We start from the raw sequence: 19273 nt of genomic DNA, 5'->3' as shown, positions 1-19273 counted from the left end.
TGTATATCATTGCAAAACCTGCCTAGGACGAGCTGAAAACGTTAATGTGGCACAAACAACCCTGGCTCCAGTGAGACCAAAAGCCAAACCGGAGCTCAGAGATGACATTAAATGAGAGAAAATGGCAGGAGAGCCCCTTCCTTTGCACAGGTATCGATTTAGTTCTGCAATGGTTGTGCTCCAGTTGTGGATCAATACAAGGCAGGGGACAGAAGATACAGAGAAATGTGAAAGTATCAATGCTTCTCTGCAATCAGAAGTTATTAATAGAGGCAGACTTAGGAATAGAGAGAATGGGCCAATAGCAGTAAGATTGCTCCTGCTGAGAGAGAAAGTTCTTGTGTCATCTGTGAAAAGGTGCTGTGTCAGGGCTCTCCTACATCCTCTGCCTCTCTTTGATGGCCTGCTTCTGGAAGGAGGTGACGCAGATAGGATTACAAAAGTGGATCATCTATGTATGTGAGTAAGTGCATGTCTCCTGCATGTTAAAAAATACATACTCGGTTCCTGTGTCAGTGATTTATTTTCTACAAGCGGTATACTTTAACCTTTAAAAGGGCTGAGGGTCTTAGACTCAACTTAGACTTAGTATGTGTATGGTAGTGGATGAGGGTGTTGGGCTAGAGGAATGTGTGTGGTGGTGGGTGAGGATGTTGGGCTGTAGGGATGCGTGTGGTATGGGTGAGGGTGTTGGGCTGTATGGATACATGTGGTATGGGTGAGGGTGTTGGGCTGTAGGGATGCGTGTGGTATGGGTGAGGGTGTTGGGCTGTATGGACACGTGTGGTATGGGTGAGGGTGTTGGGCTGTATGGACACGTGTGGTATGGGTGAGGGTGTTGGGCTGTATGGATGCGTGTGGCATGGGTGAGGGTGTTGGGCTGTATGGACGCGTGTGGTATGGGTGAGGGTCTTGGGCTGTATGGACGCGTGTGGTATGGGTGAGGGTGTTGGGCTGTAGGGATGCGTGCGGTAGAAAGTAACAGCAGCATGTGTAGAAGGCTCAGCCACAGTGACCAGACCACACTGCCGCCAGAACACTCCCATGCTGCCCCCACACTTCCTTTGCCTCCAAACGTCACCGTTCGCGGAAAGTGCGTGACTGCAGTTTTCATGCGGCTTTTCCAGATGTCTGAAATGTGTGCAATAACAATACTACTATCCACTGACTATGTCTTCTGATTCTTCTGCTGAATATTTTATAAATTACCATTGTTCAGCCAAAATTTTTATCTGAATAGTTCCTGTTTTTGGTTCTTTTGTGATTACCAAATGATGATGTCTGGTTGCATCACATGAGTGAATGTGCAGTGGTTGAAGGGATGGCCGCAGACTCGAGCTGCAGTCAGTTTTCATCAGTGTGCATGTTGGCGTGGCTGTTTGGCGGTCTGCGATGCATTTTCCTGTCTGCTGGCTCTGCAGGAGGTGTAAAGGGGGAGTGCCTCCTGTTTGCTCTCCAGCCCAGCCTTCTTAGGAGCGGAGAGGAATGATGTAATGCTCCTGGCTGCCTCAGAATGAGCAAACCTACCCCCCTCCCCCGGCTGCTTTTCCCCCCTCTCTCTCTCTCTCTCTCTCTCTCTCTCTCTCTCTCTCTCTCTCTCTCTCTCTCTCTCTCTGTCTCTCTCTCACTCTTTCTCTACCCCCTACCCCTCCCATTCCCTGCTGCTGCTGTTCATAGTGGCTGGTGACTGTCGGAGTGCTTCTCCGTGCAAGTGTTAGCTGCAGCCCCGGGTGTCTCTTGGGATCCCCGCAGAGTTGCCGCTCCTCTTCCCCTCAATGCGTGACAACCAGAGCTGCTGCCGCCAGAGGAGAGACCTGCGCATTTGTCAGCCAAGGTAATTACTCACGCGCCAGACAAAAGGAGTGCACTGCAGATAGCGGGAGGAGCGGATGGTTCCAGGGAGGTGTGGAAAGAATGAGAAAGGGCAGGAGTTAGGGTCCGGGGGTCTTGAGCACAGCGGAAAAGAATAGGGCAGCCTGGGGGAATCACAAGCAATGCCGTCACCATAGCGGCAGGTGCCATGGCAATAGATTGAATTTGGTTCCCCGTGGCTGCCGCTATCCCCCTTGTCTCTTACTCTCTCTCTCTCTTCCATTTCTCTCTCTATCCTTCTCTCTCTGGTGTGCTGCCTGTAGTAAGGTGATGGTTACCATGGTTAGCAAGGGATGAATTCCTGTGCTGACTCCCAGCTTGTCCAGCAAGTCTCCTGAAAAGAAGATCCTTCTGAAAAGGAGATTCCCTCTATGAATTGAACCTTTCCTCCAGCTTGACAGTAAGAATTTCTTTCCATTTCTTTGGCTGGATGGCAGAGCAGATAAACTTGTTGCAAAGGTTTTGTTTCCTCAGTCTGTTACTCATACTTTCGGTTATTGTTATTATTATTTTGGCTCTTATTTTTCCTTGTGGCATGTATGAGGCGGTTTCAGCGTGGATAGATGTATAGATTGATTTGCGTGCATGACGGGTGGGGGGATGACTATGATGGAGCAGCTGCTTCGCCTGCATGCTCGGTACTCCGTGCTTACGATGCGCTACTCCCTCGTGCATCCACTCTTGTCTTCCTCCTTCACGGTGGTTAATAATATTTGAGCTTTGAACCGTTGTTACATTTTGTAATAGCTACATGCATATAACGAATGAGCCACTCCTAACTGTTTCCACGCATTGCAGTGCTTAATCCCACTTATTTGAATAGGAGGGATTGCCCTTTATTCTCCAGCAGTTGTCCTCTGTAAAGTCTGTCATAATTTGTCTGTTGCAGTGTTAATATTTAATACATCTCGTCTGCTGTGTGTAGAGGTGGTCATAACTAATTTATGAACAGGATTCCCCTCTTATTTCAGGGAAGGAAAATGTCTGTACCCAGCTCAGTAATCTTACAAAATTAATCGTTTTGAGTGGTTATCACACATAGGACATTTAAGAATTGGCCTCCTATAGGTTGTGCCTCGTGTAGTCATGCCAGGCAAGATTATTTCTGTCATTTTTGGAGGCCAATGTAAATTTCCACTGATCTGACCACTTATACCTATTAATTAGCCTGGAATATTTATAACACAAAAAGAAACCGGTAGATCCTACCGGCTCATATCATGTGGGTGCATTTGTGGGGAAATTTGAAAGCTGCAGCCTTGAGAAAAATGGCTTGCTCTGATTGGTGGAATGAGATCACATGGGCATGTCAGGGATCAATTTATGATATCCCAGTAGGGAGGAGGTCGTGTTTACCCTGCCTAAATGTCGCGGCCGGCTCCCGCAGTCGCCATGCTTTATGCACGTAGGCACCACTGTTAATATTCCATTCTATTATTAAATGGGCAAGGAGATTGACTTTTTGGTATCTAAAAGAGGCAACCTAATCCTAGTCTTTGTATATAAGATAAGGAAACAGTTTTTGTCCCAGTGACCTTCAAGAACACAACCCAATAGGTGAGAAATTAAATGGGCGTTGGCCTGAGGGCCTCCAAAGATTTGCTTGTGTAATGCCAAGAAAGGCAGTTTTCTCATGAGGTGTTTTCTTTATTGATCCCCCCTCTGGCAGACTTTGAGCAGTAATTAAAGCATGAGGAGAGCTTGTCAGTTCTGTTTCATTACTGTGTCATCCAGCAAACACCTCCACCTTTCCCTCATAGGGAATGACAATACTTCTCCTCAGAGACTTACCTACATTTCCCAGTACTCCTCATAGAGGTTCAAATGACAAATGTTAGGATTTGCCCCTTATTCTTGCCCAGTATTACTCTGTGGGAGTAGGTGTTCTTCAGCCTGTGGTAGTGTTCTGATAGCGACAATCAGAAGAGCATTTTCCAGTTACAGAGTGAGAAGGGAGAGAGGACCATCCTTAGAGACACTACAGCAAGAATCTGTGTCCTTGACAGTACACATCACTACCTCATCTCTTTAGAACTGCTACTTACAATGCTATCTATATAACATCTGTCCAATCAGCCCGTGTGTGTGTGTGTGTGTCTGTCAGTGTGTTTTTCCTTTTTTTTATGAAATCCCCACTTACATCTACACACAGAGAGAGAGAGAGAGAGAGAGAGAGAGAGAGAGAGAGAGAGAGAGACTGAGAGAGAGAGAAACAATAAGGAAAAAAGGCCAAATGGTTCTGAAATGACAGCAGCATTCAACAAACTCATTTTGGGTTTCAGTACTGACTAAGGAGAACTGAATTTGTTATTTGATGTCTTAAACCCTGCACCCTGCAGTCCTGGGGTTAGCTGTAGCTCTAACCAGTCCATCTGATGCAGGGGAACCAAGGCCACATGTTGCACTAAATAGCATAGGAAGGTATTTTAGATTAGAGTTAGACAAACTGACTTTTAAAGAGCTGGTGTTGGAGATTCATGATTGGAGTGTGATAGAAGAAGGCCCCTTTTGGCCTTTTGTTTGTTCTGTAAAACTACCATGAATAAAAAATATGGGATTTCCCCAGTTGCAAATGTGTTGTACTTAGACATGTTTTGCAATGATGAAAATAAAAGAAGCTTTTCAAATCTCAAAATTTCCCTGGCACTGTTCTCTGTTCTTCTGGCAACACCATTGTCTTAATGTTTGCTATTGTGTCTGAATTAAGTCACATTATATGGTAATGATTTCAACTAAATATTTGCAAAAATAAAGAATGGCTAAGACAACTAATGTTGATGATTTTCTTGGAAACCAGTTGTATTTCATTATAGAACTGTTGCCAGATGATGCTGGATGTCTGCAGACCAAACCAGTGTTTGCAAGGAGGGAAGTCACTGCTGTCACATAGATATGCTTTGATTTGCTTTGTTTTGTTTTTCACCTATGTGCCCTTCTTTGCAGGTAGCATTAAGAACATGTATTGACTCAGTGCAAATGTTGGTTCACGACCTGTCCAGATCTGTTATTCCCACCTGAACTGAAATAAAACAGATGCTCCTTTTACAAGCTCAGCAGCCTGAGAACTGAAAATAATGCCTGCCTGCACACCTTTTTCTTTTTTCAGAAGATGTCCCAGTAATTTAAGTCTCCCTTTTCGTGGGAGGTGGGTTTTTTTGGTTTTGCCTCAGCCTTGTGTCAGAGGAGCCAAGACTAAGAAGAAAGGAAGCAGTTAGTCATTTTAGTTTCATTAGTCAGAGGTAATTAGTGTTTTATTGGATGGTCCCCAGAGAGCTGGCTCCAAAGAGAGAGCTCTGTTGGGTCTGGTAGCCACTGAGTCAGTGCTTCTGATTTTTATTTATTTATTTAGTTATTTAGTTATTTGGGGGGACTTTGGGGTAACCCACACCAGGATGATAGATTTATCACCCAGTGGAACAAACCAGTTATACACCCAGTGCAAGTATCTATAAAAGGATTCACAGGTTGCAGTACAAATATGTGGGATTTCATAAAACTGACCAGGATTTTTTGCTCAATCTGAATAAGTTGTAATGCATTTTTTTCATTTGAACATTTCTCATCTGAAATGAGGGTGAATATCAGCAAAGTCTCCTGCAGTATCACATAGCTGGTAATAAAATAGGAGAGATTCAACCTGACACCGGTATTGTCTACTTAATTATCTTTACCCTCCTTGTCAGCAGGGGGGAGTTGGAGGTGGGCAGACGACAAACGATACTCTGCACACTGGCAGCCGTAGCACAGACATGAAAGGAAGCCTCTGCTTTGATATGGGCACACAGAGGCACCTGAGGAGCAGGCTGGGTTTTCGCTGGGTGCCAACGGCTTGCTAAACTCAGCACGTCTATTCTCTACCTCATTGGAGAGAAGACATCGTGTTCCAGCTCTCTGCAGTTCAAGAACCTTCCAAATTTTGGCCCTAAAAACCCATAGTTGTTTAATTTTGGTTGTTCCTCTGGCAGACATCATCAGTAAAGACAATGTCCATCTGCTCCACTTGTAAGAATCACTTTCCTCAGCTTCTTTATAATACATATGAGGAAGTATGTTTTGGACTGGATCCTAAGCATTTTTAAATGTCACTTTTCTCACTGCATCACTCCTTTGAAGGTTAATTGTTATCTGTCCCTAAGATAGCTACAGGATTATTTTAATCTGTTTTTTGTTCTTGGGTCTTACCAGTTTTGGGCCTTAACAAATTTGCATTTTGTGAACATATGAGGTAATTTTGTTGTTTTCTTCTTTTTAATTTAATCACATCCAGACCTGCTGTTTTTGATTTATACTTGGCTTATGCTCTACTGTATTATCCCTGCTTGACTTAGTTTAACTTTTAGCTTCATGATGGCCTTGTTTAATAGCACTTTAGTGGTCCTCATGTTGGGAGTCACCTACAACAGACTTCAGATGTAAATGCCACTTGTATAATGAACCCTAAAGCAAAGGTTATCTTTTTCACACATAATCATGCCAATAATGCAACCACACACCACTGACCGAGAAACAATAGGCAGTCTCAGCTTGCTTACAGCTAAATGCTGTAAATGTTGTCAGGTGGTCTTCTGAAACTGTAGGGCTATGGTTCCTACACAATTTAGCCAATACAATGTAAATACTTGTGAATTAAGGACATTCTGTACTTTAACCTCTTATTATTTCAAGGCCATTGTGCTGTAGTGTAGAACCAAAAAACTAAATTTGTGTCATTGTGTAATTACTTTTGGACTGCCTAATGGATATGGGGAGTAGACTGGATTAGGCTATAGGCATGGACAAAGCTCGGGACTGATGACCGTTTCAGATGTATTTTTAGAAAGAAGACAGCTCAACACATCAGAAACCTTATGAGTCAGTATTATAATGTAATGGGTTAAAGCAAGCAAGCAAGCAAACACACAAATGTTTTTGGGGATAAGTGTGTGCATCCATTTGACTGAGCTACCTCTGAATTGTGTCTGAATGTATATTTTATGCTGCGTACAAACAGGAAATGCTAATGAATTGCAACACCAAATGCTGAATCTTTCTGAAAAGCATTTCCCTGCCGGCTTGAAACTCTTCATTTTGCCAGCCAGAGCAGAATTTCAGCAACATGCCGTAAGAAAAAGATGCTGCTATATGCTTGAAAAATAAATGCTCACTCTCCATCAAAAGAAGAAAGAAAAGTCCCTGATAGAAATCTTTAGTTCTGTGGCTGAATCACCAAAGACTGACTCTGAGGAAAAATGATAGAGGCTCCAAAGAAGTGGACTGACGTTCCTAAAGATTTAATGCTATGAAATCATTGCATACCACAACAGGTTGATATAATGTTCTCAAAAGACCACAACATAAAAAAGGTTTTATCTACAGAAGATCATACAAACTGATGTATGTTTATTAAATAGCTTTACACAGATACTCACCTGAGATAAATATCTCATTTTCAGTTAGGCCCCATAAATATATTTTATAAATTAGAGTTAATAATATATTCAAATGCAAATAACAACTAATAAAATGACCAAACCCCCTCCAAAAAAAATAAGACTTGCTCAGTATTGTCTTCATTTGAGATGCAAATACAAATCATTACAGAACATTACATTTAAATATTAGGACAATAGCATATATGAACACAAACAAGCTATATAAGCTTTCAAACATAGCGGTGTCATTAGTTGCAGTTTGAAAATCAGGACTTACTGAGAAATACAACAGTACAGTCTGATTCACCATCACTATTATTATTGTTCATGGTTTTTAAAATGCTTTACTCATTCATTGGGAAATGTTTCTTTTCTTTTCTTTCTTTTCACAATCTATGTTATCTTTTGTTCTCCTCAACAATGAGGAGAACATCATCTACATCCAGCCAGAACATCGTGAGCTGCTAATGCTGACATTTAAGCCAGGTGCTCAGGGCCTGTGGGCGCATCTCACCACACTTGAAGTAGAGCCTGGAGATGATTCACTTCGATTAAAGCAAACTCAAGAAGACAAGTGGGAGCTCTCCAGCCAGTGAGAAGATCATCTGCTCCTGCGTGGATATGTGCTTGCCAAAGTGCCACACCAGCAGACCGATGGCAGCATTTGCAGAGCTAACTTAGCCTGTTTGCATATTGTGCAAGAAATCTCAGTACCATTCTGAAGTACGTGAGAAATGTCACCGCAGCCAGGACATGTTACAAACTTCCATTCCACAGTGGCTAGTACAGCACATCAGTGCAGTATTCTGTGAGTGTTGTCTATTTGTACTTCACAAATCTTGACCTTCTCTTCACGAATATTGACCTGTTGTGCACTAAACAAATCTTAACAGTAAATGCTGGCCTTTCTACATAATATAACTTTCTACATAATATGGCAGAGTTTTGAAATGTTCACTCAGACACCTTAGTCTGCTTGGTCAGGATGACCTGATTTCAAATAAAATCTCATTCAGTGTGCTCAACTGTTAGCAACCTGGCAACAGTATTAACGTTCATTTGTGTGTGACCGAGCCAGGGACATACAAAGTCAGAGAGGTCTGTGCTTCTCTCCTCTGCCATTATGGATGTCAGTGACAGGAAAGCATATCCACTTGACATGGTCCAGTATCCAGCAGTCTCTCCACAACTAGGTGAAATATCCTTCATGATGATGACTCAGTATGCCGTAGTGTTGGCTCAGTGTGCAACTTTAAGATAGCAGCTGTGTCAGCTAGGGATAAAATGTTTGTTATGTGGTTTATTTTGCTTTTAGAGAAAACTAGATTTTTTTTACAGTTGCCTGGTTGCAATGCACATTCTAATCTATAGAGGTCAGAATGAGCACTTTGCCTGAGACAGCACTATTGTCTGATAATACTTTTACATGTTCAGTCCTCTTGTTGAGGTCAGTTCACCTATGCAAACCATCATATCTGGGTGCCTTTTGAATTTGAGGCAATGTGAAAATGTCCCTTTGACCAATGAAACCCTCCAGAAGCAGACAAATAATCTGTGAATAATATGAGCAACACTAATCCATGTTTTGATTTGGGGGATTACACGCCCCCTGTAGTGTGAAAAAAAGAGAGCAAGGATGTTTTGAACCAGTGTTTCACTCTGCTGTGTACCCATGGAGCCTGGGGAGGTCTCCTTTTAGATGATAGACTGCCAATGAGGTGGGGGGGGGTCTTTGCAAAATATGTCTAAAATATTCAAAATATTCTTGCCAAATCATTCTTCGTTGAAGCCACATATAAGGACTGAGGCTAGGGTAGTATTTTTTGGAGGTCAAATCCCAGCCTATCCTGTGTGTTTGTGTGTGTGTGTGTGTGTGTGTGTGTGTGTGCTATGCAGAATCCAGGCAGTCAGTCTGCCGAGGGTTAAGATTTGAGACGAGACAAGCCAACTCGCCTGTTTGCCTATTGTCCTGTTAAATGACACGAGACACGAGCCAGGGGATGACTGTCTGCTGTTTGTCTGCTCAGCTAATGTGTGATATAAACATAGCTCTCTTAGCTGTCATGGCAGATAATTAATGTATATAAACTGACCTATTGGTTGCTCCTGCAGGTTTTGTGATACAGGCTGACCTGAATTTATTGCATTCTAGATTTTAAACCGTATTATTCTGTGTAGTTCTATGTAGCATTTAATAGACTTTCTAAATGCAAAATTCCTCTTTTTTTCAATTTCTGGGAGTGACTATGAGCAATATGGAAATAAACAGAAGCACTCTTTTTAAATTGTTAGTGTTGCTAGCTAGCTGATCTCAGCATTGTTGAGTTTTATGGCTTTTATTGAACTACTGGGAAAAGGAAGCGTTGAAGCTTTTCATCAGGGGTCAAAAGGAACTTTATTCTATTTAAATTTGAAATTTGGAATATAACCATTTTAAGTAAAATTCCAGTAAAAATCCAAATTCCCCCAAACTTAATTTCATTTATGTTTAGTCCCACTTTGGCATGTTTATGTCTATAGACTGCTGAAGTAAAAAGTTTCAGTGGATCACTTGAACTTGTTTTACTATTATTATTATTATTATTATTATTATTATTATTATTATTATTATTGGAAGCAAGTTTTTGAAATGATTAAGTGATTATTCACTTAAGTGACTATTTTTGTAAAATGAGTAGCATAATCTCTTTGTGGTTATTGAAATTGTTGTGTAGATTAGAGTGAGTTACATAAATACAAACATACAAAGATTTTTTCCTACTTTCCATCTTTATAATCCACAGTTCACCCCTGTGTTTTCCAGTGTTAGACACTCCATTTCACCCGTTTTCCAGTGTCCAACACTTCAGCTCACCCAAGTTCTCACTTGCGCCGGGACATTTTTAATTTGGATTCTCTTTTCTAAATATAGTCTGCAGCAGTTCCTTTACCAGGAAGAAAAGCTTCCTTAGTTTGGCTGGAGTTGTCAGTAACACATCAGTAAAGCACAGGCTCCAGTGTTGAGGTCAGCATCTTGGGTAAGCCAGACATTTGCTGAGTGACCCAGCACTAGAGCCTAAGTCATGTGACCTGGTGGCATCTCAGGCTTGCCTGGTTCCCAGCGATAGATGGTGAAGCATTCCAGAGCCTGACACCTAAGCTCTTATTCCTCCTGACTGCATAGCATTGCTCCTTCAATACATAATTAGCCAGAATCCTGGGGGTTCTCCTCTGAGGCAGCTTCTCTCTGCCTTCTCCCGGTCATCATGACAGTTTCTTTTGTCTGACGATTTGTTGCTGAGAACTTTCAGCTCTCCATGCTTTCTGTTGATGTGAACTTGATTCAGATTTGACAGCCTGGATGTTTTTCTCATTTCTTGTTAAAAAAAAAAATAGCCAGAGAGAGTGCTGCCTGATGGCACGGCACCCAACCCCTCTTCATGCGCTAATGGAGGGCTGTCTCACAGCTAAGAGCGCGGGATGACAGTCATGAATCCAGTTTCCAACTTGCTGGAAGGTGCTTGTCACAGACCCAGGGATAACATTCATTAATACTGTTTCATTTTGAGCCAAGTTCATGCTGTGTGCATAGACCACTAGGAGTATGCAGCTTCATCCTGACACACAAGGCTCTTTTCAGCGTATTAAACAGCGTCTTGGCCCTAATAGGAGTGCCAATGAAGGCTAGCTGGCATCCACACAACAGCACGGACTGCAGTTTTGTTCTAGGCAGCCTTAGGTTTTGTTCGAAAACCATGCCTATGGATCTGTGAATACTCACAATGGTGGTGTCACCTCATCAAGTAAAATTCAGACAGTTCTTTCTTTTCTTTCTTTCTCTCTTACTTTCTTTCTTTATAAGATTCTTTTTGCTGGTGCTATTGATTCAGCTTTCCTCAAACAAAGTGGAGATGTAATGCTGATTGGTATTTCCTGACCTTAGAAATTTCTATTAATGAGTGCTGAAACAGGTTAGTTCTAACTCCAGCATAAGTAAGTTAACTCTAGTCACCAAATGCTAAAACAAAAGCTAAAAGCAAGATGTGACATCTGGTAATCTTCTCTCCACTTCTCTCCTCTACGTTTTAGAATCTTTAAACCACCAAAGGAATTGTGTCTCCTGCCTACCCCCTTTCTGGCCGCGTGTTAGAGGCGGGGCAATAGATTACACCAGAGGCACTACACCAGTGCGTCAAATGTACTCTACACTCTCCCTCGCTCACATATACACACACGCACTCAAGCAGAGCACACACGAGAGAAAGAGTAGACTCTGCTCTTCTCCACCCTTCAGAATACAGCACAACAAATGCTGGATACTATAGTCTACTGTACTGTACTTTACTGTACTACACGGGCATCCTGTTCCTGCCTTAAAGGAAATTATTACACTTTGGTTTCTTCTTCAACAAAAAGGAATTTTTTGATCACTCCTTTTTGAGGATTCTTTTCCTTTTCCTTCTGTGTAGAGTGCGCAGGAAACCTGAGGAAGCCCCGAGCAGAGTGAGTACTCACAGCTGCGACAGCCTTGTGTCGAGTGCTTCATTAACTGACAGCTGTTAATGATTGATCTTGGTCCACAGGGTGTTTGTTTAGTGTGTTGAATGGAGGGTTTAAGAGGCAGTCCTTCTCCTGTTACGACCTGCCGGAGGAGGGCTGTAGCTCCTGCTACGTTTGTTGTCGTGAAGGTCCACTTTAAATCCAGAGTGGGGAGGGGGGTTAGTGGCTCTGACATGAGCCAGCCTCCCTGTAGTAAGACTGGTAAGACCTTATCTGCAAGGTGATAGGACCACAGGACGGTGAGCGCAGCTAGCGTCTGTGGGAGTACGGGTGCGCACATGGGGGTCGCAGTGGGGGGGTTGTGGCACTACCACACCAGCTCCTTATGTGAGAAAGCTGCAATTTACCAGGGTGTGTTAGAGTTGACACAGGCTCCTCTACAGTATAGTGGTGGTGTTACTGCCAGAGACAGAGCTGTCTTGCTGCCTGAGCTAGCAGAGACACGCACACACAAACACATCCACAGGGCTTACCCTCCGGCCGGGGCCTGAGCCAGCAGACAGGAGTGAGCATGCCAGCCACTATGCTGCAGCTTACTCGCAGAGCTGCGGAACTTTCCACAAACTCCTGGTGACGATGTGACTTCACGCACACACATGGGGGGGGGGGGGAGTGAGTGCCTTAAACTTCGCCACGCTGAGCTTGCTTTACTTCGGGTGGCTGTGCTGTCTCCAGGCTGACTGTTTGGGGTTAAGCCACCACAGGATGTCTGTCTGTGTGTGTGTGTCTGTGGCAGGGGTGTGTGTGTGTATGTGTGTGTATATAAGTGGATCCAGGTATTAGTAGAAAAAGCTTTGCCAATTACTGAAGCGCACAGATAAAACTCCATGCGCTATATCTGCATGTATGGTAATAAGATTCCTCGAAAGGGTTACCACTTTTTTCATTTAATTCTGACTACATGAGATAATATTCCCAGTAAACTGAATACTTCAGGAAGTTCACTGGAATAAAACCGGAATAGAGTTAATGAATAAGTTGAGTAACTTTAGTTTGGATTTATTTTATTTATTTATTTGTATTCTTCATGACTGGTGATAAGTATGAGCATTAAATTCAATCTCAGGGAATCTCCAGGCTGATGTTACTTTTTCTGCCTGATGGTTATTCTGGTATTTTTATTTGGACAGCTGGCCATGGACGACCTGTCAGTAGGCTGTAAACTATAGGGACCTGTACCAAATGCTAAGAGCAGATAGATAGCATTTGTCCTCGACGAGACACTACTAAAAAGATCTTCACATAGATGTGGAAAAAGCACGTCTAGTGTGTTCATTTTGGAAGAAAAGATGTAAGGGGGAAACATAGGAAAGCAGAGCACAGCAGAAAAGATCAGAGCAGTGGAAATGTAGAGAAAGTGAGAGAGCGAGAGAGAGAGAGTGAGTGAGTGCAAGAGAGAAAGACAGACAGACAGACAGACAGACAGAGAGAGAGAGAGAGAGAGAGAGAGAAAGAGGGAGAGCACTGATAGCTTTGCCCATGTGTTTTTCTTGGGTCTTGCCAATAAAAAAAACAAAAAACAAACAAACAAACAAAAAAAACAAATGGCTATAGAATTGTAGTTCTAGGAGCCTGGACAATGCTCTCACCTGTATGAGGCTCTCAGAAAGGCTTTGGCAGGTGGTTAGAAGATGATGCCAGCTTGGTCAGTAAATCTATGGATACAGCCCCTCTCTCTCATGTGCATAGTAGTCCCAGTGCTGTGAGAAGAGAGAACCTTTAGAGATGGGGAGAGGTTTATAATGGAGCACTGTGTAATACTGAAACCTAGTGACAGCTATTTATAGATATTAATGACCAGAACCAGAGTCAGGCTGTTGTATATAGTATGTAGGGAAGACTGTCAGCCCTCTTTGTTTCTGTACTTCCAGCCATTGCACATCATTGATTTAGCTGGGGTACAAGAAGTGCACTTAGCTTTATCTCTGGCTAGCATCTAAATGCAGCGTGAAGCTTCACACGTCCTGGCCTCTCCACCCCCTGTGTTCACACCTGGTCTCTGTTTCCCCAGAATGGATTCCCAGCTTTGTCTTTGCTTCTCCTCTGTGCACGAGTGTGTCCTCCATTTACGCGCCTTTCTTTGCGTTTGCTGCAAGAGAGATAAAAAAAATCGGATCGACAAACTAGGTCGGAAAGATCCAGGAGTGCAACGAAGCATGGGTCGGCCCTGGCTTCAGTTCCCTCGGGCCTGAATTCTGCCCGAGGTAGGATGCTCCTCTCCCCCGACCTGTTAACTGCTGGCAGCTGTAAGTAACCACAATCTATCCAGCCGTGCTTGCTTTTTTTAAGTGAGCACGTCATCACGTCGCCCTGCCCTGCAAACTGGATGAAATAGTAGTGTTACCGACAAAGGGATGTGAAGAGTCAGATCAAGCAACACTCAGCTTCAGCTTGGCAGACGATGAGAACTAAAAGGGTGGGACGAGAGAAGGGTAGGCAGGGCCAAATGGCAGTCCCATCTCTGGGTGCACATGGGTCAGGCTCCTGGCTCCGAGGGCGGGGGCTCTGTGCACTGGCTGCTGGGAACCGGGCAAACAGGCGTGCTGTTGGGACATCAGAGCCGAGGCCTCCTCTGGGTTTTTAAGTACAGTCCCACAGCAGTGGGATATGGGAAACGATCTCAGACTGCTGGAGCAGGGCCAAACTCCGGAGCTTGGAATCAGTATGCTTGCCTTTCTGTAATGAGTGCTGACATCACAATCCCAGAGGCTTTGACATTATGAACCCTCGTCCTTATTTGAATTGTACCCAAGCATCTAGAGTCAATTGTTTAAGGAGGAAAAATGTTTATCAAATACAATGTGCTCAGATTTCTCATGTTTGTGCCTAGACAATTTACATTCTGTGTTCCACTTCTTGTTACAGACACTTATATTCCATCTTACACCTGCTCCACTTGCATGGCCATGAAACTTGATTTATTAAGATCTGTTTTTGGCTTTTGGAATGTCAGTAACCAGTGTCCAAGTCTTTCATGTGTGTACGTGCATGAATGTGTGTGCGCCTGTGTGCGTTTGCTTGCATATGAATGTGGTGTGCAGTGATCTGATATCTCAGAGTATTCTGTGTCCTTTGCTCTTCATATGGCTCCATGACCCTGGCATGCTCCCTCACTTTGCCCATGGGGTGATACACAACGCACAGCCAGTTTGCTCGGCCATGCCTCCTCTGATCTACCGACTTGTTTCTTTTTATTTAATCTAAGCCAGCAGGCCCCAGTTCAGTTCTATTGGACAGGCCCTGTGATTTAGAGCATGTGCAATCCATGACAACACATGAGATGAGAAGGAGAGTGTGCCTCTGTCATGTGATCATGTGTTAGGAAACCCTGCTGATAGCAGGCGGGGGGGGGGGGGGGGGCAGAGGAACAGCAGAGGGAACTTTGGAATTGGGAGTTATATTTATATAGAGAAGGAATTGAGGGTGGAATGTCTCTTTCTCTCGCTCTCTCGCCAGTACGATTTTGATTTATGGAATCCCCGGCCATTCCTAATATCGCCTTCAAACCCTAAGTAACAAGATATTCATTTAAGGAATATACTATAAAAATACTTAGATTTATAATATTAAGATTCCTGCTATAAATTTGAGTATATCTGTGATTTTGTATCTGGCAGATATGGTGTACTGTTTTGGAAACTGAGCATGTTGAGTTTCTTTAAGGGAATTGATTGTCAAATGTCAATTTTAGCATCTGTGCAGCTGGTGCATCTGTGCAACCTCTCATTTACTGTCCCTTGATAATGCAAAACTATGTAAATATATATGTAAAACTGTTATATTTAGCCACCCAAGATGCAGTGTCATCTGCAAAGAGAGGTTTTATAAGTTACTATAGAAAGAATTCAACTTCTTCCTTTCTCTGTCTCCTGTCTCTGTCTCTCTCTCTCTCATGACATCAATGGCTTTCTCATTAGCAGTACTTCCTCTCAGTGTTGGCAGTACGACCCAGAACTGGGTTGTAATATTTTACGGCTCACAGTCCAAATGGAGGCCCCTGCAAGCCCATCATGAAGCCTCTTCCAGCTCTTTTTTTTATGGCAGTGCTGTCCCACCATAGCTCCAGACTCTAGTGCAGTGCAGTTCAGTTAGCTGAACTGAAGTGATGTGAAGTGCAGTGCAGTTCAGTTGAGATCAGTCCAGTGCAATTCAATGAAGTGCAGTGCAATACAGTGTTCAGTGCAGTTCAATGTTTTGCAGATCAGTTCAATACAATGCGTTACAGTTCAGTGAAGTGCAGTGCAATACAGTGCAGTTCAGTGGAGTTCAGTTTGGTGCAGTGCAGGACAGTGAGTCCAGCAGTTCCAGATTGTGCTCTTATCTCTTTGTATGGCACTGCAGTCCTTTATTACTTTACCTATGCCGAAGAATCTACCTTACAGCAGGGACGGCTGGTGAAGCCAGCTGCAACTCCATGTCTAAGGTTGGCAATGATCTAAAAGCTTCTTGTGCTAAAAGAAAAGTGAGCAGTTGCCACAAGTGTTTGGAGAAAGAGAGCGAAAGGGTAAGGGTACATGCTGAAAAATTTATTGCAACATATCAGAGATATGACGTGTTTAGGCCCAGGGGCTGAGGGCCTTTGCCCCGGTTTGACATACGGAATAGCTGTTTTTTTTTTTTGTTTGTTTTTTTGAGCAGTTTTCCTGAAGGGTGACAGTTTTTTTCTTCTTTTTTTATTGAGAATTACTAGATCCTGGTGAGGAAAGATTTATCATCATGTTGATATTTTGATTGACATTGTAATTGGATTCAATTGAGCTCCAGGAAGCTATTACATTACCAGGCAGTTATTTAAAATCATATATTTTCATTATTTTCTTTATTTTTATCATTATCACAAAGCACCATCAACATTTTTAAATCATTGAAATGCTCTGTCCTTCTAAGACACTTATTTAACCAGAACGTAATGTACTGTAGTGGGTGTTTCCCCATGTCTCTAGTTTGCAGGGTAAACTCTTACAGTCTGCGTTTTTGCTCCTTATAGTGATCCTCTTCTGCCAGCCTTATTCCAGCTTACAGTCTTAAAATTTCTCGTTACATTTCGAATTAGCAAAGTGATGGCTGATGCCCTCCAACCCCCGCACTGCTGTGGGGCTTCACAGTCCCCAGGTCAAATCATGCATACATGTGTTTTGCTGGCTGAAACACACCTCTTTTGTCTGCTGTGGACAGTACTGCAAGAGTGCCATTTCGCTTTTGATCTAGCTTGTGCCTACCAGATGAGGGACGGACTGACACAACCTAGTTTGGGGTTTTAGGTGAAGAAAAGCTCCTTACAAGATGAAGAATCAAATGTTCAAATGCTTTTTGGATTAACCTCCAAAATGTGCACCAGAGGGACAAATGGGACCCGTCAGTCTTAGGCCAGGGACATACTGACCCCACTGTACGCTGTGAGATGGCATCAGGCTGTTGGAAGGCGTAGGTGACTGACCGTTACCCATACTCAGTGCGGTGTGTTCTGCACCATTTGCTCTAGCTGGTGTAGGTGTAGAGTTTTGTGATTGGCTGTTCAGTCTAAATTTGACTCAAAATGAGATCATATAGTCATAAACTGCATAAGGGTTTTCTGTCACATTGTGGCTTGATCTACTGAGGCAGTGTGCTAAGCTAACAGTACATTTTGCTACATGGAAAATAGACTTTCTGGATTAAATATGTAGAGAACAGGTTATTAACTTGACATTACCTTATGCAATTTTATGGAAGGGCACAAGAAGAGGTAGGAGTCACTCAGAAATCAGTATATTCATTACAAAAAAGTACTCATTTTGGAGGTAGATGTTTTCTTTTGAGTTATTTTCTTTTGAATTGTATTTTTTTTTGTACACACACAGAATATGTGTGTAGTTCATCAGCAATTGTCTGTTTGATGTTTTCAAGTGTGACCAAGGACAACAGTGATCTGATGGAAGGCGATCACCAGTCACTCGCAGTTAGCGCTAGTTCTTCAGTGTCAGTTTGGTGTGTCCCTAGCCTTACATGCTCATATGGTTGACCTTGTTTTTAAAGTCACTCAAGGACCACATGCCATGAAAAGACCAGCTATGTTGCCTGACTTACCATAAATTCCACATGTTCCCACTTGATGTGATAGTTTAGATAGTCCTGTTATCAGCAGGGACTTCATTTCCGATTCTGGCAAAATTGGGTGAAGTAGTTTGAACGGCGAGACAATTCTGCATGTTAAACGATAGGCCAGGTTAATGCTGAGCCTGCCTTTAACACATCATCGTATTCCCATCTATCCGTGTCATCAGTTCCCACCTGCGTGTACACGGCCCAGAAACGCTGTGTGGACATGACTAGGGTCAAACTCTACAGGGAGCATGACAAGTAATGCTAGCTTCCTCATGGTTAAAAATGAATGGGCAGAAGTCCCAGGCCATTGAGCAAGGCTTAATTCAACCAAATCTTCACCCTTTTGAAGGTGCGAATGAAAAGTAGTTCACTTTTTGAGCTGGTGTTTTTCCAAGTGGAAGGGGGTTAGGGTGCAATTTATTGTTCCAAAAAGGATAGAATGGCTTTCAACTTCATCAAGTTTCAGCTTGTGCTGATCGCACCTTCCAAAGCAAGAGTTCACTGATTTCAGATCAGTCCTTAGTGGCAGTGTCTGCCAGGCAGAGCTATCCGATATGCTGCAAATCCCTTCTTTGAGACTGCCTGGTGAAATAGAGAGGCAGTCAGCCTTCTAATTTGTCTCACCTTACAGATCAATATGACCATCTCACATTTCCAAACTTCTACAATTTGAGCACGAATGCCTCAGAGCCCCTTTAGATTGTTTTGAATGGATTGTATAATTTTTTGTGAAATATCTTTGAAAAACGCTAGGTAGCAAAGTAATAGGTCATAGATTCCCTTTTTTGCATGACAAGACTTGAATTGTACATTTTCTTGTTGGCAGAAGCACAGTGAGTTAGGCAAGCTGTCACTCTGATTGACATGACCCATACTGGCCTGATTAATTATGGGGCAGACAACTCTCTGGGGTCACTGCCCGTTGTCTAGGATACAAATGCATGAACAGCAGAATTGTCTTAAAAATGTAAAAGTAGCAAAGGACTATTAGGATCACAGGCATGGCTGAGATGCCATCTCCACGGTAACTTCACATGCCCTAGAATGTGCACCCTACTACTGATCCACCCACGTTTGTATGGGGGCCAGTCAGCCGCTTCAGTTATGGAGGGATAATTGGCCCAAACGCCCTTGAGCAAGAGAAATGCATGAAGAATCAGCAGCTCAAAAACGGCTGCTTGCCCATCTAGCGGTGTGCACAGTGTTTGCACAGTGCAGCAGATGTGTTTCGCCTGCATATTTAAAGGACACAACCACAGATGTGAAACATTCAAAGGAGTAAAGAAGATTCAAAGTTGCAATCTTTGCACCCTGTAGTAGATATTTGGCCTCTGTGTGTCTGAAAGCTGTGGGTGTGTCTCATCCCA

General features: G+C 43.1%; 1 protein-coding gene across 3 annotated transcripts in view; it reads left to right on the top strand.

The window, feature by feature from the left end:
• Positions 1-1663: 1663 nt before the first annotated feature.
• sema4ba (sema domain, immunoglobulin domain (Ig), transmembrane domain (TM) and short cytoplasmic domain, (semaphorin) 4Ba) overlaps positions 1664-19273 on the top strand; it is a 58036-nt gene continuing 40426 nt past the window's right edge. The window contains exons 1-2 of one of the 3 annotated variants that reach the window (XM_027004584.2): positions 1664-1834; positions 2136-2272. The gene's annotated coding sequence lies outside the window, so the exon portion shown is untranslated. Of the gene's footprint in view, positions 1835-2135; positions 2273-11494; positions 11766-19273 lie in introns of those variants that run through there. The other 2 variants (XM_027004585.2, XM_027004583.2) reach the window with 2 other exon arrangements.

The sequence above is a fragment of the Electrophorus electricus genome, chromosome 4, assembly GCF_013358815.1.
Source record: "Electrophorus electricus isolate fEleEle1 chromosome 4, fEleEle1.pri, whole genome shotgun sequence".
Lineage (NCBI taxonomy): Eukaryota > Metazoa > Chordata > Actinopteri > Gymnotiformes > Gymnotidae > Electrophorus > Electrophorus electricus.
Note: the sequence above shows the minus strand (reverse complement) of the source record. Positions and strands in the feature narration are given on the sequence as shown.